The 27,479-nt window shown below is 42.5% G+C and overlaps 2 pseudogenes; both read left to right on the top strand.

Moving 5' to 3' along the window:
- Positions 1-1,710: 1,710 nt before the first annotated feature.
- On the top strand, positions 1,711-9,932 carry LOC127754097 (putative disease resistance protein RGA4; annotated as a pseudogene).
- Positions 9,933-18,887: 8,955 nt separating this feature from the next.
- On the top strand, positions 18,888-27,110 carry LOC127754098 (putative disease resistance protein RGA4; annotated as a pseudogene).
- The last annotated feature ends 369 nt before the right edge of the window (positions 27,111-27,479 follow it).

The raw sequence follows: 27,479 nt of genomic DNA on the forward strand, positions 1-27,479 counted from the left end.
TCTATAATTTTGTGATATAACATCTTAAATATATATAGTTTTGTGTAGTTGATCGAAATACATGTAATTACATGAAATTTACTCTTACTTTAAAGTAGGACTACATGAGCGGTAAAGACATAACATCGGAAGCCATAAAAGAATTTGCGACTGGCTTTCTCAAATATATATTTTTTTTCTTGTTTTGGCTCGTGGGTTGTTTCTTCATTATTGTTATTTAAGTACACTCTCAAGAGCCTCAGCATTTGCATTGTAACCAACCTCACGTTCGTCAAAGGGCAAAGTATATGACACGTGTTCCCATGGTGTTACTACAACAAAATTAGCTACTACAACACGTGTTCACAAGGTACTGTGTGAATTAGCTATTTTAAAATTAAAATTTTCTTACAAAATTACTTGCTTGTTGTTATTTTCTATATTACAGATTAAAGATATTTTATACACAGAATGTTAGTTATACTAGAGCATATATATAGAAAAGTGAGCAATGAATTGAAATTAATTAGATCAGAGATGGTAGGGAAAATAATTTGACAAAGAATATTTTTCACCTGTTTTATAGGAATATACATGTTTAAAAAGAATCGGCAAAAAAAAAAAAAACGTCTTGCTATAAGGTTGCAAACTCGCTGCCGCGCGAGGCTGGCAGCTTAATCAACGGGTTAGGCCCTCTTTTATTAGGCTTATAAGTCAACTTATAAATTGAAAAATCTAAGCCTAAATAAACATGCAATTTATTACTTATAAATTGAAAAATCTAAGCCTAAATAAACATGCAATTTATTTGTTTGGCTTTTTTAGTCATAAGCCACTCTAACACTATTAAGCCAAAAGTTAGGTTGGAGAAGCTTTTTTTTCCTTATGTGAGGTAGATGTATAACTCCACCACTAAACTTAGGACATTAAATCCATCGGCTTATAAATCATGTGAGCCAATAAGCTAACTTAAAAGTCTAAGCCAATAAACCTAATCCTAAAAAAAAAGCCTGTGTTAGTTAATTAATTTCGTTGGAGCATTAATTAGTCAATAATTAATTAATTACTAATGAAGCTAATTAATTACCCTCTTCGTCCTAAATTATACTACATATATTCTTTTACATGGTCTTCAATGATGAATATAAAATTAGTATAACATAAAAATACTTTGAAATTAAATATAAATCTAATAATATAACATGCATAATAATACTTTGTATAGATATAGTTAGTATGACTATTAATTGGTCAAAATTTACCGAGTTTAATTTTTCTAAAGAAAAGGATGCCATATAATTTTGGACGGAGGACGGAGTGAGTAATTAATTGATTAAAGTGAAACACCGTGCGTGCAAGTTCACTCCGCAGGAGCGAACTCGCCAACTCGTCACGAGTTCACACCATAGGTATGCAAACTCGCTGCAAGTTCGCTTTTCTTTTTGCAAAGTCCGCACTCACCGTGCGAACTTGGGATGACATCATGAAACCATCACGAGTTTGCTTAATCACCGTGCATCCCTTTCCACGACAAAAGTATATTTATGCTAATTCCTTCTAAACATGCATATTGCTGTGAAATCGGTGATAAAAAAAAATATTTTCAATTTTTTTTAGATAGTAGTACCATGGTAAAGAGAAAAGAAGAATGGTCCCACGGTTGTTTAATCTGAAAATGTTCAGCTATATATATGGATTCAAGGTGTCCTAAACCACTCATTGTAGCGTTGCTTTATTCCAGTGTGCAGCATTATACTCCATTCCTACCCAGCCGTGGGTAAGCTCAAGACATATGAACTTGTTTCCTTTGTTTTCCATTTAAGCTAATATGCAATTGCTTATTTGGACTGTAGTCATGATGATTCTGAAGGATCAGCAGCTCCCCTTTCTGTCTGCCTTCTGAATTCTGATTGATTGAGATGAGATCTACTAGGATGGAAGACCTCCTTCATGATTCATCTGAGTAAGCCCATATATATATACTGCATGCCAACACATGTACCTGTAAATCTGGTACTATCCGATTGAGTTTTCTAGTTAACTTTCTCAATCATTCTAGTTCGACATGCATTTACATAATGTGCATACATCTTACTGCTTCTTATAATTTCTTCTCTCCCTTTTCTTGCAGTTGTAGCACTGCAGTCTGGGTTCTCTCCTGATGACCGGATCGTCGTAGTGTTCTTCTACAGAGCCGTTCTGTACTTTGGCTTATCCAATCAGTTGCTTTTGGTCTCTATTAATATCAATCTGGCAAGAATTTAAGTAGATATGTTGGTCATTGGAGCAAATGGCTGCTTGTGCAAGATGATAGCTGCTATACTATTGATTGTTGATACATATGCCGTATGTTCTTTTCATGCTGAATGATCGCTCTGTAAGGTAAGAGATTTACATCTAGTTCAAGTGTTCTACTCTTCTTTTGGTGATATTTTCATAACTGTGAGATGACGTGGCTCATCCTAATCAAGTTTTGAGATTAATTTTTCACTTATAGATAGAGATGTGGAATGTCGTTATTGCAAAAAATATTCTGAAATACATTCTACACTGGCGTATCAACTCAGTTGCTTTTGATCTTCACTAGCTAATCTGCGTCTGCCGAGTATCCCAAGTAGATGGGTCAGAGCAAACTTCTAGCCTGTGCAAGATGAATGCTACTATACTATTGACCCTTGTTACGTAACATTAACATACGTCTTTTCATGCTGAACTATCACTCCATAAGGTAAGATTTGCAAGCAATAGCTTTGCACTCCGTGATGCCCACACACGGCGGCTCCGGGCAAAACCCTAGCCGCCAGCCACCGCCCACCGCTATTCCCACCCTCCTCTCCACCTCTCCGCTGCTGGTGCTCGCCTCCTAGAAAACCGAGTGGCAGGCTGGGATGGTGGCGGCGGGGCCAAAACCTGACAATGCTTTGTCTCCGCCTGGGGGTGAAGATGCGGAGATTCAGAAGCCATCGGCAATCTCTAGCATGGAGGCGGCGGATCCGGTGCTTCCCCGACCATATCCGGTGTCCCCGCGGCTAGATCTGGCTGGGGTTGGGCAGCCGACGCAATAGGCGGCAGGAGGAGGCGGCCTTGGCGCGGCTGGCCTTGTCGCGGCTACATACAGCGGACGACACCTGGGGGCCGGCGCAGATGACGCCGGCAGCTTCGGTAGCGGGGCGGCGGCACCGCACGGGAGGGCAGTGGCTGCAGCGGTCGAGCGACGACCACGGAGCAGGGCGGGTCGTGGCGACGGCTAGATCCATCCCTTCCCGGCCAGATCCGGCGTCCTGGCGGCTCTTCCGCCAGGGTTGAGAAGGGGAGCGGATGACGGAGTGTGTGGCGAAGAGGAGTGAGGCTGGGGAAATGGTATGGTGGCACGCGGCCATGGAGATGACGCGACACACGACTGTGGAGGTGTCAACCAGCGCGGTTGGCGATGACAGGACAACAGTGAGATGGCAACCGTGGGCAGCCCAACGTGGCGTGAGGAGGTGTGGCCGTTGGCGAGAGAGGCCGGCGCTACGCGTGGAGGCGCAGTCGGCGGTGGCGGGAGGCTGGTATGGAGCCTGGAGGCGCAACCGGCAGCGTGGAGATCGGCATAGCACGTGGAGGAACGGTTGGCGGTAGCGGAAGGCTGTCGTGACGCATGGAGGCGCGGCTGGCAATGGTGGGAGGCCGCAACGTCGCATGGAGGCACGGCCGGCAATGGCGGGAGGCCGCAACGCCGCATGGTGGTGCGACCGCTGGCGGCGGGAGGCCGTCGCGATGCGTGTAGGCACGGCTGGCGTGATGGGGAGGTACAGCCAACGTTTGTGTGAGGCTGCTCGGCGTAGCGGTCTCCACGCGCCGATGGAGGTTTGGCCGGTGGCGGAGCATTGAAGCACTACTTGTGGGTCAGTACGGGGACGGTTGACTGGATTCCCTCTTGGGGGCGTTGTCGAGCTGTCCTCTCCCTCTGGTAGGGATGCTAGGTGAAAACCTTATCTTGTTTCTCCTTGAGACCTCGACTGACAGCGGCGACGGTGCTCATCGTCGCTCTTCTTCTTGGAGACGCCGCCTAGGAAGCCCTCTTGCCAAAACTTATCTCCAGCAGTTGGTGTATGCTCGCTCTAGATGCCTTGTCCTCTTGCTGCAGCACCCTAGCTTATGCAAGTTTGGCGGGCCTTTGGGGGGAGAGTGGTCCCCCTCAATCCAAAAAAACATGGATAGAGCTGAGTTTGGTGGCCGGTTGTTAGGGCTTGGTTTTGGGCGGTCTCGGCTGTAGCTTCCTTATTGGTCTAGCGGCGGTTAGTCGGTGCTAGCCTTCCCCTTGCTGTGTGTAGGCGCTGTCGGTGCGTGGTGGTAGTGGTGGGATTTTTTTTTTATATTTTTCCTAGCTACTACCTTCCAGGGCACTAGTCTTGTAATTTTTTCCTACTCTATTCAATAAATCATCACGCTGTCTGCTGCTGATTGTTGAAAAAAAAAAAGGTTTGCATGCAATATATATACTTGAGTAAAACCCTTCAACTTGTTGCCGGTTACTTCTTTCTCCTCGTTTACCTTTAACCCAAGAAGCTCACCGAAATGTAACCCCATTATTCCAGTTTTTTAGCTTCAGTACGCTAACTTGCTCATAACACATGGCAAAAAAAACTTATTAAAAAACTTACCGAAATGTAACACCATTATTTCAGTCCTTTACCGAGATGTGCCCCTCTATTACAAAGATACCCTGAAACTGATTGAACTTTTGTTCATTTTCAGATCGTGTAATTCTTATAAGTAATTTACTTGGAAATTTTGGTGGATCACCATCAACAAGTTTCTCCATGGCAACCATAATGGGCTCTTTGATTGGATCATGCGTAAACAAGTTGCAAGGGATCATTACAGAGGAGGCAATATTAATTTTAGGTGTAGAAGAAGAACTCAGAAAACTACAGAATAGAATGAAACAAATACAATGTTTTATCAGTGATGCTGAGCGAAGGGGCATGGAAGACTCAGCAGTACACAATTGGATTTCTCGGCTAAAAGATGCTATGTATGATGCTGATGACATTATCGATTTGGCTAGTTTTGAAGGAAGGAAGCGATTGAATGATCATTCTTGTTCACCAAGAAAATCAACTGCATGCAGTGGGCTTTCACTTCTCTCTTGCTTTTCCAATATTCCAGTTCGCCATGAGATTGGTGATAAAATTAGAAGCCTAAACAAGAAATTAGAGGAAATAGCAAAGGATAGAATATTTGCAACACTTGAGAATACACAGCCAGCTGATAAAGGTTCAACATCAGAACTGAGAAAAACATCTCACATTGTTGAACCCAACCTTGTGGGCAAAGAGATAGTGCATGCCTGTAGAAAATTGGTGAGCCTGGTGGTTGCACACAAGGAAGAGAAGGCCTATAAGCTCGCTATTGTTGGAACAGGGGGAGTTGGAAAGACAACACTAGCTCAGAAAGTATTCAATGATCAGAAATTAAAAGGAACCTTCAACAAACATGCTTGGATTTGTGTTTCTCAGGACTACACCCCAGTCTCTGTTTTGAAACAACTACTTAGAACCATGGAGATTCAACACAAACAAGAAGAATCAGTTGGAGAGCTCCAAAGCAAGCTTGAATCAGCTATTAAAGACAAGGGTTTTTTCCTTGTGTTGGATGATCTATGGCATTCCGATGTATGGACCAATGTACTACGAACTCCATTGCATGCTGCAACCTCAGGAATAATTTTGATAACTACTCGGCAAGATACTGTCGCTAGGGAAATTGGGGTTGAGGAAGCACATCGTGTTGACCTAATGTCACCAGCTGTTGGTTGGGAGCTACTCTGGAAAAGCATGAACATTCAGGACGAGAAAGAAGTGAAAAATCTGCGAGACATAGGGATTGAGATTGTTCAGAAATGTGGTGGGCTACCTCTTGCAATCAAGGTTACTGCTAGAGTTTTGGCAAGCAAAGATAAAACAGAGAACGAATGGAATACGATTTTAGCTAAAAACGTTTGGTCCAGGGCAAAACTCCCTAAGGAAATAAGTGGTGCTCTATATCTAAGTTATGATGATTTACCACAGCATTTGAAGCAATGTTTTCTTTATTGTATCTTATTTCCTGAAGACTGGTTCTTGAGACGTGATGAGCTTATCATGATGTGGGTTGCTGAAGGTTTTGTAGAAGTGCACAAAGATCAACTACTAGAAGATACAGCAAAAGAATACTACTATGAGCTAATAAGTAGGAATCTCCTCCAACCAGTTGACACATCTTTTGATCAGAGTATATGCAAAATGCATGATCTCATAAGGCAACTTGCTTGTTATCTATCAAGGGAAGAATGTTATATTGGAGATCTAAAACCATTAGTAGACAATACTATATGTAAACTGCGACGCATGTTAGTTGTCGGAGAGAAAGACACGGTGGTCATACCTTGCACAGGTAAGGAGGAAATTAAGTTGAGAACTTTTACAACTGATCATAAGTTACAGGGAGTTGATAACACATTTTTCATGAGATTAAGTTATCTTCGTGTTTTGGATCTAAGTGACTCACTTGTGCAAACAATACCAGATTATATTGGAAATTTAATACATTTACGTTTGTTTGATCTTGATGGAACCAACATATCTTGTTTCCCAGAGTCCATTGGTTCCCTTCAAAACCTTCTAATGTTGAACTTGAAGAGGTGTAAATATTTACACAGCCTTCCTTTGGCAACCACTCAGTTATGCAACTTAAGGCGGCTTGGTCTTGCTGGTACTCCAATAAACCAGGTTCCAAAAGGGATAGGAAGACTGAAATTTCTCAATGATTTAGATGGATTTCCTATCGGTGGTGGAAGTGACAATACTAAAATGCAAGACGGATGGAACTTGCAGGAGTTAGCTCATCTTTCATAGTTGCGCCGGCTTGACTTGAACAAATTGGAAAGAGCAACTCCTTGGAGCAGTACAGATGCATTGTTGCTAACTGACAAAAAGCATCTGAAAGAACTAAATCTATGCTGCACCAAACCCACTGATGAAGAATATTCAGAGAAAGGCATTAGCAATGTTGAGATGATCTTTGAGCAGTTAACTCCTCCACGCAATTTAGAAGATCTTATGATTGTATCATTCTTTGGGCGAAGGTTCCCCACCTGGCTTGGTATTACCCGTTTGCCTTCAGTGAAAATCATGATCCTTTCAGATTGCAAATCCTGCTTGCAGCTTCCACCAATCGGACAGCTACCAAACTTGAAATACCTGAAAATTAAGGGAGCAAGTGCAATCACCAAGATTGGACCCGAATTTGTTGGCTGCTGGGAGGGTAATCTCAGATCCACAGAGGCAGTTGCTTTCCCCAAGCTCGAATGGTTGGTCATCAAGGATATGCCCAAGTGGGAGGAGTGGTCCTTTGTTGAAGAAGAAGAAGTGCAGGAGGAGGAAGCAGCTGCAGCAGCCCAGGAAGGGGGAGAGGATGGAACTGCTGCTTCGAAGCAAAAGGGGGAGGAAGCCCCGTCTCCAACTCCAAGGTCGTCGTGGCTGCTGCCTTGTTTGAATGAGTTGGAACTTATGGGCTGCCCCAAGCTGAGGGGTCTCCCACCACAGCTTGGACAGCAGGCCACCAACTTGAAGGAGCTCTTTATAAGAGAGGCAAAATGCTTGAAGACGGTGGAGGACCTCCCATTCCTCTCTGGTTTCCTTCAAGTTGAAGGATGTGAAGGACTGGAGAGGGTCTCCAACCTTCCCCAAGTGAGAGAGCTATTTGTAAATCATTGCCTGAATTTGAGGCATGTTGAGGAGTTGGGCGGTTTGGAGCAGCTATGGCTGGACGAGGATATGCAGGAGATCTCTCAGCTGTGGGTCCCTGGGCTTCAGGAGCAGCACCGCCAGCTCCATGGAGATGAGCATGAGCTGGAGGTCATCGAGTGGCTCTGAGACTCAATTAATTTAGATGGCACAAGGTATGTACACTAATTGCTTGGGATTTTTCAACTGGAATAAACTAATCATTGGGTTGTACATTCATCCTGCCCCTCTGCTCTTCAGTTGTATGCAGCTAATCTAGCGTTTGATAGTTTCCTTAGTTGTTCATGTTGTGTGCATTGACTGATTGTTTAATGACCTATATGATTTTGTTTTTTTTTTCATTAGTGCTGCATGTAACCATTTCAGTATGGTCAAGATTTTCATAAAATGATGGATATCCATCCAAGGACTTGAGGTAGTTAGGGAGAATCATTTTTTCACCTTTGGTACACAAACTGCATAAGTAAAGGAGATATATGGGCCAACAAATAAATATCATTTAGTTCAGATGCAGAACAGTTTACTTGCATTTAGCCCTCAATGACCCAAGTGTGTTTTGTATCGAGACTATGCATGTACATAGGAGACATTGAAGGGAGCACATATTATCTTGTAAAAACAAGTAGAGACATCAATTTTTCATGAAATATTTCAACTGTGCAAAATATTAGGCATATACAACGGTCATTTTAGACTTGCAAGCGATACAACGCCCAATTCTATAGATTTTCGGCCTGCAGCCTGTTGGCAGCAGGACATTGAACACAAAAGGGGCAGCGCCCAACATCTGCTCCTAGGCCACTAAGGTTTGTTTGGAAAATAAAAGCTGCCTAAATGCCTTTGTATTTGTTCCAATTGATTAATATTTTAGTTATATCCCTAACAAAAAAAAAATAAGCAGGGTACATTGCCCTGCCTACATGCTTATGTGTAGTTCATATGTGGCTTTTTCTTAGACTATTTTTTTTCTTGATGTCTGGTAGGTTTAACTCCAGAAAACATGATTGTTGCAAAAACTGACCACACTTGTATTTTATTTTCCTTAACTAAGTTATTGAAGTACCAAATTGCTTATATATAGCGATGCTTAATTTGTGTGTGCTTGTTTATATTGTAGGTTGCTAATCTCGAAGATTTGGGCAGTGCAGGCACTTTCTTATTTATTTGTTATCTTTACCTAGTTACCGATCTATGGAAGATTTAAGAAATCCAAAAAAAAGAAAGAAAAAGAAAAATCCAAAAAAAGGGAAAACTAAGCAAAAAAAAAAAGAAAAAAAACAGGGGTATTTGCTTTACCTCATGAAATGTATTTCATGTTTTTTTTTTATGATTTGTGTGTGTTTCTTCTTCTTCTTCTTCTTGTAGCTGTGTAGGTAACTCCGCCTATGTCACTTTAGGTGTGATTTTAATGACATAGCCGGTCCCAAGCCCGGAAAAGGAGGAGGGGATAATCTTGTATATATACTTATCTAGTGAAACGATGCTGTGCTGCTAGGTGGATCATTGAAAATTTTCTTGAAATTTGCTGCATTCTTGTCAAGTTATTTGTATATTCAATTATTAGAGGCACATCCACTCTGCTGCTCGCCTGCTCTATTGGACAAATTTGATTCTAAACTATTTTAGCTCAACCTCATTACAATCCAGTTTTCAAGTAAAAGCAATTGAACACATGCACCAATTCATTCTCCTCCCAGTACCCTGTTTGAGAGTTGAGAATTGAGATACTGAGATATTTTCATTAGTGATATCTACTGCACTGTGCAACCTCATTACAATCACAGGCAGAAAGATGATATGTCTATTAGTACTCCTTGTTCTTTATTTTTTCACTTTCATGATGTCTGACCAACTGATGGTGAACCAATTCCTTCTACTTTCACTTTTCACTTAGTGGCTTTCAAAAGCATAGCCCAGATGCTATTGGGACATGTTACATGTACCGTTTCACTTCAATTCTTGGTTCGTGTAAATGGTCCCTTCTCCTATGCCACTATGGCACCATCCACTAGTAAGGACAGAAGTTAGCTCCAAGAAAACTACTAGTGGTACTATGTATTTATGGAGCAGTGTTGTAATGCCAAAGCAAGAAAACTACTAGGGTGCCCACTGCCCACTTCTGTGAATCAGTATATGATCTTCCTACTGAAAATACTGAACAACTATTTGTCTGCAACAGCTAAAGAAGTAAGGTAGGTACTTGGGTAGTGTTGTCCTATGTCAATGTAAGTTAATAATTTTATGCTTCAATACTGTAAATTTTGCACCCAAACTGCAGAAAACATGGAGATGATTCCACAATTCCACTTCCCAAGGTTCCTAGTAGCAGTGTGTTGCCTCATGTCATCATGTATGAATCCACCGTTCTGCATCACTTCTGTCCATGGCCATAAGCACAAAAAGGCCACTTGCAAGCATGCACCACTCAAGTGGAACCAAACTGGATGGCTTCAGCTCATGGAATTCAGCAGCTGTAGATATAGTGTCTGCATGTAGGACAGGATACTGTATATGCTCAAACAGTTGGTGAAGTAATGGGAGCAGGAATGAATGGAGGGATGATAGGAGTACCAGACTGACAGTGTATCTGTTGGGCAAATTGAGTCATGGGCTATATTGAGTCTCTGATTGGATACATCACACCTTGACTGAATTTTGCAGCTGCAATGATTGTCTGCAAGGCTCTGTCTCCCCCACCATGCTGCCAAATGCATGTATATCTTCAGAAACAGAAAAGAAAATCTTTCCTTTGCGAACGCCCAAAAGATTGCACGTCAATATATTAGCAGGAAAAGAGTTTTTGTTACACAACGCAATCAGCCAGACTGTTTTATGCCCCGGGGGGGGGGGTAGAGGCAAAACAAAAAACCCGTAGTTAGGAACTACTACGACGGTTAAAACACAACTCCAAAACAACGGGAGGGGCAAAGCCACGTTACACTCCCAAGAATCCCCAAAAGCGGGAGGGAAATATCCGTTATCCACCTTTGGGTTTTTATTGAATTCATCATTCTACATTTAAACACTGAACAGAACAGCTTGTGAGTCATCAGAATTGGTTCAGGACAGACGTGATGACAAGTGCCTTAGCTTTCCTCATAGCTGTCCCACTAAATTCTTCAAATTAACCATAATTTTGATGCCTTCATATGGTCTGCAGGGGATGTTAACCAGTGCTCTTCTTCGATACTTGAACCTTCCTAATTTTTCACACTGTATTATGTTCTACTGGCAATGCCTTCCCTGATTCATAGCTCGAGTTATTGTCTCAAACTGATTTTTGTAAGTGTACACATAATTCTGGGTAAAATTATAAGTTTTCCAGGGCCATCAGAGATTAATAGCAGTTGAGAGTTGGTGATGGAGTAATACGGCTCTTGTATTATATACTGATGAAGACTGAAGAGTAGTGTGGGTGTGGCTCGTCAGAAGTTGTAATTCTACTTCCAGTTTCAGACACTTATCTCTTATCAACGTTTCACCTGATGGCATCTGATCATTACAGTATGTTCATAGATGCTCAATTCTGACGCTTAAAAGTTCACGCCCCAAATCTTCAACCTCTCATGGGCTATTAAATTGGAATCGAGCTTAGTGTTCATTCCTGTACTCTTCACTTATTCAGCTCGAGCTTGCCCTCAACCTCCGTCTGGCCACCCACTCTTCACTCCTCAGCTGCTCGCTCGACGGCCGAACCAGGTGCTCCATGCTCGAGGATTTACCTCACTGGCTGACTAACTCATCAGAGCGCTCGCCCGCAGCAAAGGCAGCTCCCTTCTCCCCATCAACCTCGCCACCAGCGCCACCGTCGCCACTCGCCGGAGCTCCGCCGCCGACAGCGACCCACGCGCCCTTTTCAACGATAATACGAGATAGTTTGAGGGCTTACTCGAAAATAATCATCAGATGCTTACGTGGCTTTAATCTCAGCCGGCTGTGTTAGATCAAACGGGTTTAAAGATGCACATGTACCTTTTTTGGATTCAAAAATGGAAATTCTGATAGCTAAAGGACTCATTCAAAAAATCACCTCCAACAACTGGCCAACGTTAATATCGACCGCTACTCCGCTAGTGTTCGATCGGACGGTCAGCAGAGACAGAGGCCCATCGACAAGGCCCACAATCTCGTAGCGAATATGGGCCGCACGTTGCCATGGCCTAGGGAAAAGTTCACTTTGACTCCCTTAAAGGTAGGCCGAATATAATTCGTACCCCTTAACTAGAAAACCGGGTAAAACGACTCCTTCAAATATTAAAACCAGTATAATTTGACTCCATTTAATAGCCTGACTTAGTATGTGGGACACACATGCAATGTTTTTCTTCTTCCCTCTTTCTTTTCTCTTTCTTGTCCTCTTTCTAGCCTGATAGTGTGAGGCGGCTGGCGAGTCGGTGGGGCGCCTCCACATCATCGCCAAGGTCGACAACGGCATGGCGTTCATGCACGATGCTCTGCGCGGCAACGACGATGCAGCAACAGTCGCGACGAGCCCCCGTCACCAAGTCCACCACCGAAACTTCCCGCGCGCAAGAGTAGCATGGCTATGGCCACTGCAATCATGGAGCTAGTCGCCGAGGCACCCGCGGCGATTAAGAGCATGGCGTGGAAGGCGGGAGGACAGAGTCACCAGCGTGCGGAGTTGGGTGTCAGCCGATGGCAGCAGAGAAGCTCGAGCTCGATCCGACATGGGTTGCGGGACCCGGGGATGGAATGGAAGGGGGAAGATGTCTATGGTGAGAGAAGAAAAGACGCGCGCTGCCTTGAACACGTCGTCTCCCCCGCCGGCTTCCGCAACCTCCACCGCCCGTCCACCCCTATCGACTTCGACTCAGCGGGATGAGGAGCACCTCCTAGATCTATGCTCCAGGGTGGCCCTGTCCCCGTCCGATGGTCTGGGCCACCGCCGACTAGCTCCTCTTCGCGTCGCTGGGCCACCCCTCCAACTCCACCACTCGAGAGAGAGGAGTCGGCCTCTCCACCTCTGGATGTCGATGTCGCCTCCCTCCGCCCCAGTCTCAACGACATCCGGGGTGTGACATCCCGGCCTAGAGCTTAATAGGGTTAATAGAATACTCATATCAACAAGTTGCAACTTCTTTTCCGGAAGCCGATCTCAAAAGAACTCTGAGGTTAAGCGTGCTTGGCTCGGAGCAATTTCGAGATGCCCTATGGCCTATAAGAGCTGCCAGATGTAAGCGGGCCTGGCCTGGGAGATGCGGGAAGTTACACGGGGAGGTAGTCTATGGCCTATAAAAGCTGCCAGATGTAAGCGGGCCTGGTCTGGGAGATGCGGGACGTTACACGGGGAGGTATGTAAATCGTGGATTCGCGACAACAACCGCTGCTTTTGCCCGGCCTTGCTTTGTTGCCGCCTCCAGATGTAAGCGGGCCCGGCCTTGCTTTGTTGCCGCCTCCAGATGTAAGCGGGCCCGCCCTGGGAGAGGCAGGACGTTACACGGGGAGGTCTGTAAATCGTGGATTCGCGACAACGACCGCTGCTTTTGCTTTGTTGTCGCCTCCTCTCCCCTCTCCCCTACACGAAGATGAGCAGGAGGCCGACACAGCGTCCCTTGAGGCTACGTCGTCGCTATCCATCGGTGCCACCCAGTTGTCGCTCCTCTTTGTACCGCGCCTCCGTTCATCCCCATCTGCGTCACCGACTCGCTGTGAGACCGTGGGAAAAAGAATGAAGAAAATGTGACCAAGACATGTGGGTCCCACATGCTGAGTCAGCCGGTTGGATTGGGTCAAAGCATCACATCAGTGAAACCACCCTCCGAAACCACTAAGGGAGTCAAATTACACCGGTTTCAATAGTTGGGGGAGGCGTACTATCCAGTATGAATGAGATTCGGCCTAGTTTTTATAAAGGAGGCCCAGTGGACTTTTCCTACGGCCTATGTTGGCTAGAACGTTGCCGCAGTACGGCCCAAGCCCATTAATTACGGCCCACATGTCAGCCCCAAATCTTCCCTTGACGGTCCATACAATATGGGCCAAATTTGCTTCTGGCATGTGGCAGCCCACAAATTAATTCCAACCGCTTGATGGGCCTATACAATATGGGCCTCACGCCGCTCCCGGATGAGAATTCGCCGCCATGGTAGCAGCTCGCCGGCGCATCCCGACCAGCCATGGCGCTCCACTCCGGCGACGACTTGGATCCCGTCGATTCTTCGATTCTTCGGTGAGCTTTGGGTCTTTCCGTTTCCTGTTTCAGATCAGACAAGTTGAGCGGGTACGGAATTCAAATTTGCAGAGGAATCTCAACTAGAAACAGGAATCCTCGATGGATAAAGGATGATGAAGTTTGTCAGGTATTTGTTGTTCTGTTTGTCAATATCATTCAAGATTCAGATCAGGTAGCTCGACAAGGTAAATCTGAGTTCCCCTCAATCGGCTGTGACCCTTTCATATTTATAGGGTGGGTGGACAGAGCTTAGCTCTTGTACAAGTCGAATTCATGACAAATTCGTTAAGAACACAGACTCTCTTTTCGGATACCAAAACAGGATCATCCGGTTTAGCAGCACATGTTAATTTTAACTGTAATACTCCTTGTAGTGACAATCAATACTTATGTTAATGGTTGGCATGGGCAACGATTGTGTCCAAGACTCTTTCTCCATCAGCCGCTGCTTAGGTGGGATGGAACCCATGTATATCTTGAGGAAGAGAAAAGTAAATCCAGCTTTGTTTATTACATTGAATTCATCCTTTTCCATTTAAACACTGAAAACAACAGCCTGTCCGCTGTCATGAGGACTGGTTTAGGGAAAAGCTATGAGAGTGCCCTAACTTTTCTCCTTGTTATCCCATTACATTGTTTAATGAGAGAATATATTCTATCTCCCTCAGTTTACTCCAATTCAAGGATTTACCATCGATTGTCTTCTCTATAATATTTCATCGACTTTATCAAATTTTTTTACAAATTTGCCATTGAGGTGGATACTTTTTCAAAAGAGTACCTAAAATGCCATTCAAGACATAACCTAAAAGTACATACTACGAGTATCGAAAAAATATGAAAATTTTTACATAACTTCTTACGTGATACGAAGTGTGTATATTTTAATATTTTCGATTTGCATGTATTAATTGTTTTGAAAATATAATCTATATTTTATTTGTTAATAGAATACTCTTGCGTTGATTTTCTTCTATGTAAATCATATTTGATACGCTACACAAAACTATCTTTCTAATCCGGTGATGTTTATGTATGTAATTCCTCTTTCGTATGCCACAACAAAATATTTAAAAAAAATATGAAAGAAAATCTTAAAATATACACACAAATAACTTCTATATTGTGTAAGGAGGCTACAAAAAACTTCCATATTTTTGCAAAACTTCTAATGAGTCGATCAATTGGCAACCCGTGTATGGCTTGAAAGGGCATTTTAGGATTTTATTTTTTTGAAAAGTATCCATCCCTGGTGTTATATTGTAAAAAAAATTGATAAACTGAGTGGCATACTATAGAAAGTGATAAGTTGATGGTAAATCATTAAACTACTAAACTTAGGGGCATAAATAGATTATCTCTTGTTTAATTAACCCCTATAACTAGTTAAGTGGTTTCAGGTTCATTCTTGAGCTAAATTGTTTCTGAATCGCAGGGACAGCTGATAGAGGACAGGGTTGTTTTATTTCACAGTTTTGTATCCATTACAGATGTATATCTTCAGGATTGTTTTATTTCACGGTTTTGTATGGCAATAGGATCGGAGTATCTCACTACTACGAGCATCTATGTGCCGTCCCCCATTAAGAATTGTGTAGTAGTGGTGGTGCACCATACAGTTTACCCAGGTGGTCCATGACATCGCCAACGACCTGACCTTACCCCGCACTAAGTCCGTCGGTGTGCCGTCTGCGCCCACGGTAAAGCTGTTATCTTCCAGGTCAGGATTTTCGATCGCAACCAAACACTACTACAGAAAATATTTTTGCAGACGGCCGAAACACATTTTCACATACGGTTAACCCACCCGCATATGTGAAAAGGTCTACGAAGATACCTATCTTTGCATGCGGCCGTGCCAACAGTGTGAAGGAGTGACTATGATCATTGTTCTTCTCTGCTACTAGCATATAAAGTAGTAGTAGTATGATTCCATGATGGAGAAAACAAGACTTAATCATGTAAACCTCTTTGGCTCTTTCTTTTTCTTTTTTAATCAAAGTGCGCGCCTGCTTTAACATCATGGAATATAATCTTTACACTTACACTAATTATAATCACATACCAGGCGCTAGGTGGAAATAAAACTCGAAACTCATGAGCTAGCTCAACTCGTGTAAAACTCGGCTCGACTCGAGCAGTTAATGAGTCGAGTTGAGTTTGAACTTTTACTTGTATGCTTAATGAGCCAACTCGAGCTAGCTCATGAGTTGCTCGGTTAGCTCGTTGAGCTCATGATGTATTAAGATAGAGTTAATTGTTCATATTTTGTAGGTGTAAAAGTCGTAAACTCATAATTATACATTGTAGCACAATCTTGTGAGTTATGATACATAGCATGTCAATCATAATCTTTGGTCACAGAATCACAAATTATATTCATATGAATTTTAAACCATGTATTTCGGTGTAATGAGTTTAATGAGTCACCTCGGACTTTTTAATGAGTTGAGTCGAGTTACATTTTTAACTCGTTATGTTAACTAGTCGAGCCAAACTAGTTCGTTAACTTAACGAGTTTTTACGAGTCGAGCTCGTTAGCCACGCGCTAGCTAATCGTAGCAATACCTGAGTATAATATAGCTATGAAGAGCAACACACAAAGGTAGTGTTTGAATCTCCTGAAAATGAAGATTAAGTGTTTCACGCAAAGCGAGGTGGTAATAGCATGTGATTAATTAAGTTTTAATTATTACAAACTTGAAAAATAGATTAATCTGATATTTTAGAACAACTTTCATATAGAAAGTTTTCGCAAGGCCCTGTTCGAATCGTGATAAACTTTTAGATATTCGTGGCACGCTTTTTAAACTGCTAAATGCTGTGTTTCATGCGAAAAGATTCATACTAATCTGTTGGGTCTACTAGCATTAGAATTCCTACTTTGTTCTTTGAGTAAATTTCATGAAACTACAAATACTATAACCGAACTATCACAAAACTACATATTTAACCTGGTGCATATGGTACAAATCTACATATTTAATATCAAATTTATCACAAAGCTACAAAATTAAGATGAGCTGTCACAAATCTATAACAAACTATTATAAAACTATAAGTTTAGAATCAATATAGTCACAAAACTATAATCTTTAAAGCTCCAACATAACAATGGTGCTAGGATTTAAACTCTAAAATCTATAGTTTTGTGTTAATAAGTGCAATATTAAATAATGTAGTTTAACAATACTTGGTATTAAATATGAAGTATTATGATAAATTTAGTGCTAAATCTATAATTTTGTGATATAACATCTTAAATATATATAGTTTTGTGTAGTTGATCGAAATACATGTAATTACATGAAATTTACTCTTACTTTAAAGTAGGACTACATGAGCGGTAAAGACATAACATCGGAAGCCATAAAAGAATTTGCGACTGGCTTTCTCAAATATATATTTTTTTTCTTGTTTTGGCTCGTGGGTTGTTTCTTCATTATTGTTATTTAAGTACACTCTCAAGAGCCTCAGCATTTGCATTGTAACCAACCTCACGTTCGTCAAAGGGCAAAGTATATGACACGTGTTCCCATGGTGTTACTACAACAAAATTAGCTACTACAACACGTGTTCACAAGGTACTGTGTGAATTAGCTATTTTAAAATTAAAATTTTCTTACAAAATTACTTGCTTGTTGTTATTTTCTATATTACAGATTAAAGATATTTTATACACAGAATGTTAGTTATACTAGAGCATATATAGAAAAGTGAGCAATGAATTGAAATTAATTAGATCAGAGATGGTAGGGAAAATAATTTGACAAAGAATATTTTTCACCTGTTTTATAGGAATATACATGTTTAAAAAGAATCGGCAAAAAAAAAAAAAACGTCTTGCTATAAGGTTGCAAACTCGCTGCCGCGCGAGGCTGGCAGCTTAATCAACGGGTTAGGCCCTCTTTTATTAGGCTTATAAGTCAACTTATAAATTGAAAAATCTAAGCCTAAATAAACATGCAATTTATTACTTATAAATTGAAAAATCTAAGCCTAAATAAACATGCAATTTATTTGTTTGGCTTTTTTAGTCATAAGCCACTCTAACACTATTAAGCCAAAAGTTAGGTTGGAGAAGCTTTTTTTTCCTTATGTGAGGTAGATGTATAACTCCACCACTAAACTTAGGACATTAAATCCATCGGCTTATAAATCATGTGAGCCAATAAGCTAACTTAAAAGTCTAAGCCAATAAACCTAATCCTAAAAAAAAAGCCTGTGTTAGTTAATTAATTTCGTTGGAGCATTAATTAGTCAATAATTAATTAATTACTAATGAAGCTAATTAATTACCCTCTTCGTCCTAAATTATACTACATATATTCTTTTACATGGTCTTCAATGATGAATATAAAATTAGTATAACATAAAAATACTTTGAAATTAAATATAAATCTAATAATATAACATGCATAATAATACTTTGTATAGATATAGTTAGTATGACTATTAATTGGTCAAAATTTACCGAGTTTAATTTTTCTAAAGAAAAGGATGCCATATAATTTTGGACGGAGGACGGAGTGAGTAATTAATTGATTAAAGTGAAACACCGTGCGTGCAAGTTCACTCCGCAGGAGCGAACTCGCCAACTCGTCACGAGTTCACACCATAGGTATGCAAACTCGCTGCAAGTTCGCTTTTCTTTTTGCAAAGTCCGCACTCACCGTGCGAACTTGGGATGACATCATGAAACCATCACGAGTTTGCTTAATCACCGTGCATCCCTTTCCACGACAAAAGTATATTTATGCTAATTCCTTCTAAACATGCATATTGCTGTGAAATCGGTGATAAAAAAAAATATTTTCAATTTTTTTTAGATAGTAGTACCATGGTAAAGAGAAAAGAAGAATGGTCCCACGGTTGTTTAATCTGAAAATGTTCAGCTATATATATGGATTCAAGGTGTCCTAAACCACTCATTGTAGCGTTGCTTTATTCCAGTGTGCAGCATTATACTCCATTCCTACCCAGCCGTGGGTAAGCTCAAGACATATGAACTTGTTTCCTTTGTTTTCCATTTAAGCTAATATGCAATTGCTTATTTGGACTGTAGTCATGATGATTCTGAAGGATCAGCAGCTCCCCTTTCTGTCTGCCTTCTGAATTCTGATTGATTGAGATGAGATCTACTAGGATGGAAGACCTCCTTCATGATTCATCTGAGTAAGCCCATATATATATACTGCATGCCAACACATGTACCTGTAAATCTGGTACTATCCGATTGAGTTTTCTAGTTAACTTTCTCAATCATTCTAGTTCGACATGCATTTACATAATGTGCATACATCTTACTGCTTCTTATAATTTCTTCTCTCCCTTTTCTTGCAGTTGTAGCACTGCAGTCTGGGTTCTCTCCTGATGACCGGATCGTCGTAGTGTTCTTCTACAGAGCCGTTCTGTACTTTGGCTTATCCAATCAGTTGCTTTTGGTCTCTATTAATATCAATCTGGCAAGAATTTAAGTAGATATGTTGGTCATTGGAGCAAATGGCTGCTTGTGCAAGATGATAGCTGCTATACTATTGATTGTTGATACATATGCCGTATGTTCTTTTCATGCTGAATGATCGCTCTGTAAGGTAAGAGATTTACATCTAGTTCAAGTGTTCTACTCTTCTTTTGGTGATATTTTCATAACTGTGAGATGACGTGGCTCATCCTAATCAAGTTTTGAGATTAATTTTTCACTTATAGATAGAGATGTGGAATGTCGTTATTGCAAAAAATATTCTGAAATACATTCTACACTGGCGTATCAACTCAGTTGCTTTTGATCTTCACTAGCTAATCTGCGTCTGCCGAGTATCCCAAGTAGATGGGTCAGAGCAAACTTCTAGCCTGTGCAAGATGAATGCTACTATACTATTGACCCTTGTTACGTAACATTAACATACGTCTTTTCATGCTGAACTATCACTCCATAAGGTAAGATTTGCAAGCAATAGCTTTGCACTCCGTGATGCCCACACACGGCGGCTCCGGGCAAAACCCTAGCCGCCAGCCACCGCCCACCGCTATTCCCACCCTCCTCTCCACCTCTCCGCTGCTGGTGCTCGCCTCCTAGAAAACCGAGTGGCAGGCTGGGATGGTGGCGGCGGGGCCAAAACCTGACAATGCTTTGTCTCCGCCTGGGGGTGAAGATGCGGAGATTCAGAAGCCATCGGCAATCTCTAGCATGGAGGCGGCGGATCCGGTGCTTCCCCGACCATATCCGGTGTCCCCGCGGCTAGATCTGGCTGGGGTTGGGCAGCCGACGCAATAGGCGGCAGGAGGAGGCGGCCTTGGCGCGGCTGGCCTTGTCGCGGCTACATACAGCGGACGACACCTGGGGGCCGGCGCAGATGACGCCGGCAGCTTCGGTAGCGGGGCGGCGGCACCGCACGGGAGGGCAGTGGCTGCAGCGGTCGAGCGACGACCACGGAGCAGGGCGGGTCGTGGCGACGGCTAGATCCATCCCTTCCCGGCCAGATCCGGCGTCCTGGCGGCTCTTCCGCCAGGGTTGAGAAGGGGAGCGGATGACGGAGTGTGTGGCGAAGAGGAGTGAGGCTGGGGAAATGGTATGGTGGCACGCGGCCATGGAGATGACGCGACACACGACTGTGGAGGTGTCAACCAGCGCGGTTGGCGATGACAGGACAACAGTGAGATGGCAACCGTGGGCAGCCCAACGTGGCGTGAGGAGGTGTGGCCGTTGGCGAGAGAGGCCGGCGCTACGCGTGGAGGCGCAGTCGGCGGTGGCGGGAGGCTGGTATGGAGCCTGGAGGCGCAACCGGCAGCGTGGAGATCGGCATAGCACGTGGAGGAACGGTTGGCGGTAGCGGAAGGCTGTCGTGACGCATGGAGGCGCGGCTGGCAATGGTGGGAGGCCGCAACGTCGCATGGAGGCACGGCCGGCAATGGCGGGAGGCCGCAACGCCGCATGGTGGTGCGACCGCTGGCGGCGGGAGGCCGTCGCGATGCGTGTAGGCACGGCTGGCGTGATGGGGAGGTACAGCCAACGTTTGTGTGAGGCTGCTCGGCGTAGCGGTCTCCACGCGCCGATGGAGGTTTGGCCGGTGGCGGAGCATTGAAGCACTACTTGTGGGTCAGTACGGGGACGGTTGACTGGATTCCCTCTTGGGGGCGTTGTCGAGCTGTCCTCTCCCTCTGGTAGGGATGCTAGGTGAAAACCTTATCTTGTTTCTCCTTGAGACCTCGACTGACAGCGGCGACGGTGCTCATCGTCGCTCTTCTTCTTGGAGACGCCGCCTAGGAAGCCCTCTTGCCAAAACTTATCTCCAGCAGTTGGTGTATGCTCGCTCTAGATGCCTTGTCCTCTTGCTGCAGCACCCTAGCTTATGCAAGTTTGGCGGGCCTTTGGGGGGAGAGTGGTCCCCCTCAATCCAAAAAAACATGGATAGAGCTGAGTTTGGTGGCCGGTTGTTAGGGCTTGGTTTTGGGCGGTCTCGGCTGTAGCTTCCTTATTGGTCTAGCGGCGGTTAGTCGGTGCTAGCCTTCCCCTTGCTGTGTGTAGGCGCTGTCGGTGCGTGGTGGTAGTGGTGGGATTTTTTTTTTATATTTTTCCTAGCTACTACCTTCCAGGGCACTAGTCTTGTAATTTTTTCCTACTCTATTCAATAAATCATCACGCTGTCTGCTGCTGATTGTTGAAAAAAAAAAAGGTTTGCATGCAATATATATACTTGAGTAAAACCCTTCAACTTGTTGCCGGTTACTTCTTTCTCCTCGTTTACCTTTAACCCAAGAAGCTCACCGAAATGTAACCCCATTATTCCAGTTTTTTAGCTTCAGTACGCTAACTTGCTCATAACACATGGCAAAAAAAACTTATTAAAAAACTTACCGAAATGTAACACCATTATTTCAGTCCTTTACCGAGATGTGCCCCTCTATTACAAAGATACCCTGAAACTGATTGAACTTTTGTTCATTTTCAGATCGTGTAATTCTTATAAGTAATTTACTTGGAAATTTTGGTGGATCACCATCAACAAGTTTCTCCATGGCAACCATAATGGGCTCTTTGATTGGATCATGCGTAAACAAGTTGCAAGGGATCATTACAGAGGAGGCAATATTAATTTTAGGTGTAGAAGAAGAACTCAGAAAACTACAGAATAGAATGAAACAAATACAATGTTTTATCAGTGATGCTGAGCGAAGGGGCATGGAAGACTCAGCAGTACACAATTGGATTTCTCGGCTAAAAGATGCTATGTATGATGCTGATGACATTATCGATTTGGCTAGTTTTGAAGGAAGGAAGCGATTGAATGATCATTCTTGTTCACCAAGAAAATCAACTGCATGCAGTGGGCTTTCACTTCTCTCTTGCTTTTCCAATATTCCAGTTCGCCATGAGATTGGTGATAAAATTAGAAGCCTAAACAAGAAATTAGAGGAAATAGCAAAGGATAGAATATTTGCAACACTTGAGAATACACAGCCAGCTGATAAAGGTTCAACATCAGAACTGAGAAAAACATCTCACATTGTTGAACCCAACCTTGTGGGCAAAGAGATAGTGCATGCCTGTAGAAAATTGGTGAGCCTGGTGGTTGCACACAAGGAAGAGAAGGCCTATAAGCTCGCTATTGTTGGAACAGGGGGAGTTGGAAAGACAACACTAGCTCAGAAAGTATTCAATGATCAGAAATTAAAAGGAACCTTCAACAAACATGCTTGGATTTGTGTTTCTCAGGACTACACCCCAGTCTCTGTTTTGAAACAACTACTTAGAACCATGGAGATTCAACACAAACAAGAAGAATCAGTTGGAGAGCTCCAAAGCAAGCTTGAATCAGCTATTAAAGACAAGGGTTTTTTCCTTGTGTTGGATGATCTATGGCATTCCGATGTATGGACCAATGTACTACGAACTCCATTGCATGCTGCAACCTCAGGAATAATTTTGATAACTACTCGGCAAGATACTGTCGCTAGGGAAATTGGGGTTGAGGAAGCACATCGTGTTGACCTAATGTCACCAGCTGTTGGTTGGGAGCTACTCTGGAAAAGCATGAACATTCAGGACGAGAAAGAAGTGAAAAATCTGCGAGACATAGGGATTGAGATTGTTCAGAAATGTGGTGGGCTACCTCTTGCAATCAAGGTTACTGCTAGAGTTTTGGCAAGCAAAGATAAAACAGAGAACGAATGGAATACGATTTTAGCTAAAAACGTTTGGTCCAGGGCAAAACTCCCTAAGGAAATAAGTGGTGCTCTATATCTAAGTTATGATGATTTACCACAGCATTTGAAGCAATGTTTTCTTTATTGTATCTTATTTCCTGAAGACTGGTTCTTGAGACGTGATGAGCTTATCATGATGTGGGTTGCTGAAGGTTTTGTAGAAGTGCACAAAGATCAACTACTAGAAGATACAGCAAAAGAATACTACTATGAGCTAATAAGTAGGAATCTCCTCCAACCAGTTGACACATCTTTTGATCAGAGTATATGCAAAATGCATGATCTCATAAGGCAACTTGCTTGTTATCTATCAAGGGAAGAATGTTATATTGGAGATCTAAAACCATTAGTAGACAATACTATATGTAAACTGCGACGCATGTTAGTTGTCGGAGAGAAAGACACGGTGGTCATACCTTGCACAGGTAAGGAGGAAATTAAGTTGAGAACTTTTACAACTGATCATAAGTTACAGGGAGTTGATAACACATTTTTCATGAGATTAAGTTATCTTCGTGTTTTGGATCTAAGTGACTCACTTGTGCAAACAATACCAGATTATATTGGAAATTTAATACATTTACGTTTGTTTGATCTTGATGGAACCAACATATCTTGTTTCCCAGAGTCCATTGGTTCCCTTCAAAACCTTCTAATGTTGAACTTGAAGAGGTGTAAATATTTACACAGCCTTCCTTTGGCAACCACTCAGTTATGCAACTTAAGGCGGCTTGGTCTTGCTGGTACTCCAATAAACCAGGTTCCAAAAGGGATAGGAAGACTGAAATTTCTCAATGATTTAGATGGATTTCCTATCGGTGGTGGAAGTGACAATACTAAAATGCAAGACGGATGGAACTTGCAGGAGTTAGCTCATCTTTCATAGTTGCGCCGGCTTGACTTGAACAAATTGGAAAGAGCAACTCCTTGGAGCAGTACAGATGCATTGTTGCTAACTGACAAAAAGCATCTGAAAGAACTAAATCTATGCTGCACCAAACCCACTGATGAAGAATATTCAGAGAAAGGCATTAGCAATGTTGAGATGATCTTTGAGCAGTTAACTCCTCCACGCAATTTAGAAGATCTTATGATTGTATCATTCTTTGGGCGAAGGTTCCCCACCTGGCTTGGTATTACCCGTTTGCCTTCAGTGAAAATCATGATCCTTTCAGATTGCAAATCCTGCTTGCAGCTTCCACCAATCGGACAGCTACCAAACTTGAAATACCTGAAAATTAAGGGAGCAAGTGCAATCACCAAGATTGGACCCGAATTTGTTGGCTGCTGGGAGGGTAATCTCAGATCCACAGAGGCAGTTGCTTTCCCCAAGCTCGAATGGTTGGTCATCAAGGATATGCCCAAGTGGGAGGAGTGGTCCTTTGTTGAAGAAGAAGAAGTGCAGGAGGAGGAAGCAGCTGCAGCAGCCCAGGAAGGGGGAGAGGATGGAACTGCTGCTTCGAAGCAAAAGGGGGAGGAAGCCCCGTCTCCAACTCCAAGGTCGTCGTGGCTGCTGCCTTGTTTGAATGAGTTGGAACTTATGGGCTGCCCCAAGCTGAGGGGTCTCCCACCACAGCTTGGACAGCAGGCCACCAACTTGAAGGAGCTCTTTATAAGAGAGGCAAAATGCTTGAAGACGGTGGAGGACCTCCCATTCCTCTCTGGTTTCCTTCAAGTTGAAGGATGTGAAGGACTGGAGAGGGTCTCCAACCTTCCCCAAGTGAGAGAGCTATTTGTAAATCATTGCCTGAATTTGAGGCATGTTGAGGAGTTGGGCGGTTTGGAGCAGCTATGGCTGGACGAGGATATGCAGGAGATCTCTCAGCTGTGGGTCCCTGGGCTTCAGGAGCAGCACCGCCAGCTCCATGGAGATGAGCATGAGCTGGAGGTCATCGAGTGGCTCTGAGACTCAATTAATTTAGATGGCACAAGGTATGTACACTAATTGCTTGGGATTTTTCAACTGGAATAAACTAATCATTGGGTTGTACATTCATCCTGCCCCTCTGCTCTTCAGTTGTATGCAGCTAATCTAGCGTTTGATAGTTTCCTTAGTTGTTCATGTTGTGTGCATTGACTGATTGTTTAATGACCTATATGATTTTGTTTTTTTTTTCATTAGTGCTGCATGTAACCATTTCAGTATGGTCAAGATTTTCATAAAATGATGGATATCCATCCAAGGACTTGAGGTAGTTAGGGAGAATCATTTTTTCACCTTTGGTACACAAACTGCATAAGTAAAGGAGATATATGGGCCAACAAATAAATATCATTTAGTTCAGATGCAGAACAGTTTACTTGCATTTAGCCCTCAATGACCCAAGTGTGTTTTGTATCGAGACTATGCATGTACATAGGAGACATTGAAGGGAGCACATATTATCTTGTAAAAACAAGTAGAGACATCAATTTTTCATGAAATATTTCAACTGTGCAAAATATTAGGCATATACAACGGTCATTTTAGACTTGCAAGCGATACAACGCCCAATTCTATAGATTTTCGGCCTGCAGCCTGTTGGCAGCAGGACATTGAACACAAAAGGGGCAGCGCCCAACATCTGCTCCTAGGCCACTAAGGTTTGTTTGGAAAATAAAAGCTGCCTAAATGCCTTTGTATTTGTTCCAATTGATTAATATTTTAGTTATATCCCTAACAAAAAAAAAAATAAGCAGGGTACATTGCCCTGCCTACATGCTTATGTGTAGTTCATATGTGGCTTTTTCTTAGACTATTTTTTTTCTTGATGTCTGGTAGGTTTAACTCCAGAAAACATGATTGTTGCAAAAACTGACCACACTTGTATTTTATTTTCCTTAACTAAGTTATTGAAGTACCAAATTGCTTATATATAGCGATGCTTAATTTGTGTGTGCTTGTTTATATTGTAGGTTGCTAATCTCGAAGATTTGGGCAGTGCAGGCACTTTCTTATTTATTTGTTATCTTTACCTAGTTACCGATCTATGGAAGATTTAAGAAATCCAAAAAAAAGAAAGAAAAAGAAAAATCCAAAAAAAGGGAAAACTAAGCAAAAAAAAAAAGAAAAAAAACAGGGGTATTTGCTTTACCTCATGAAATGTATTTCATGTTTTTTTTTTATGATTTGTGTGTGTTTCTTCTTCTTCTTCTTCTTGTAGCTGTGTAGGTAACTCCGCCTATGTCACTTTAGGTGTGATTTTAATGACATAGCCGGTCCCAAGCCCGGAAAAGGAGGAGGGGATAATCTTGTATATATACTTATCTAGTGAAACGATGCTGTGCTGCTAGGTGGATCATTGAAAATTTTCTTGAAATTTGCTGCATTCTTGTCAAGTTATTTGTATATTCAATTATTAGAGGCACATCCACTCTGCTGCTCGCCTGCTCTATTGGACAAATTTGATTCTAAACTATTTTAGCTCAACCTCATTACAATCCAGTTTTCAAGTAAAAGCAATTGAACACATGCACCAATTCATTCTCCTCCCAGTACCCTGTTTGAGAGTTGAGAATTGAGATACTGAGATATTTTCATTAGTGATATCTACTGCACTGTGCAACCTCATTACAATCACAGGCAGAAAGATGATATGTCTATTAGTACTCCTTGTTCTTTATTTTTTCACTTTCATGATGTCTGACCAACTGATGGTGAACCAATTCCTTCTACTTTCACTTTTCACTTAGTGGCTTTCAAAAGCATAGCCCAGATGCTATTGGGACATGTTACATGTACCGTTTCACTTCAATTCTTGGTTCGTGTAAATGGTCCCTTCTCCTATGCCACTATGGCACCATCCACTAGTAAGGACAGAAGTTAGCTCCAAGAAAACTACTAGTGGTACTATGTATTTATGGAGCAGTGTTGTAATGCCAAAGCAAGAAAACTACTAGGGTGCCCACTGCCCACTTCTGTGAATCAGTATATGATCTTCCTACTGAAAATACTGAACAACTATTTGTCTGCAACAGCTAAAGAAGTAAGGTAGGTACTTGGGTAGTGTTGTCCTATGTCAATGTAAGTTAATAATTTTATGCTTCAATACTGTAAATTTTGCACCCAAACTGCAGAAAACATGGAGATGATTCCACAATTCCACTTCCCAAGGTTCCTAGTAGCAGTGTGTTGCCTCATGTCATCATGTATGAATCCACCGTTCTGCATCACTTCTGTCCATGGCCATAAGCACAAAAAGGCCACTTGCAAGCATGCACCACTCAAGTGGAACCAAACTGGATGGCTTCAGCTCATGGAATTCAGCAGCTGTAGATATAGTGTCTGCATGTAGGACAGGATACTGTATATGCTCAAACAGTTGGTGAAGTAATGGGAGCAGGAATGA

The sequence above is a fragment of the Oryza glaberrima genome, chromosome 11 (genome assembly GCF_000147395.1).
Source record: "Oryza glaberrima chromosome 11, OglaRS2, whole genome shotgun sequence".
Classification (NCBI taxonomy): Eukaryota; Viridiplantae; Streptophyta; class Magnoliopsida; order Poales; family Poaceae; genus Oryza; species Oryza glaberrima.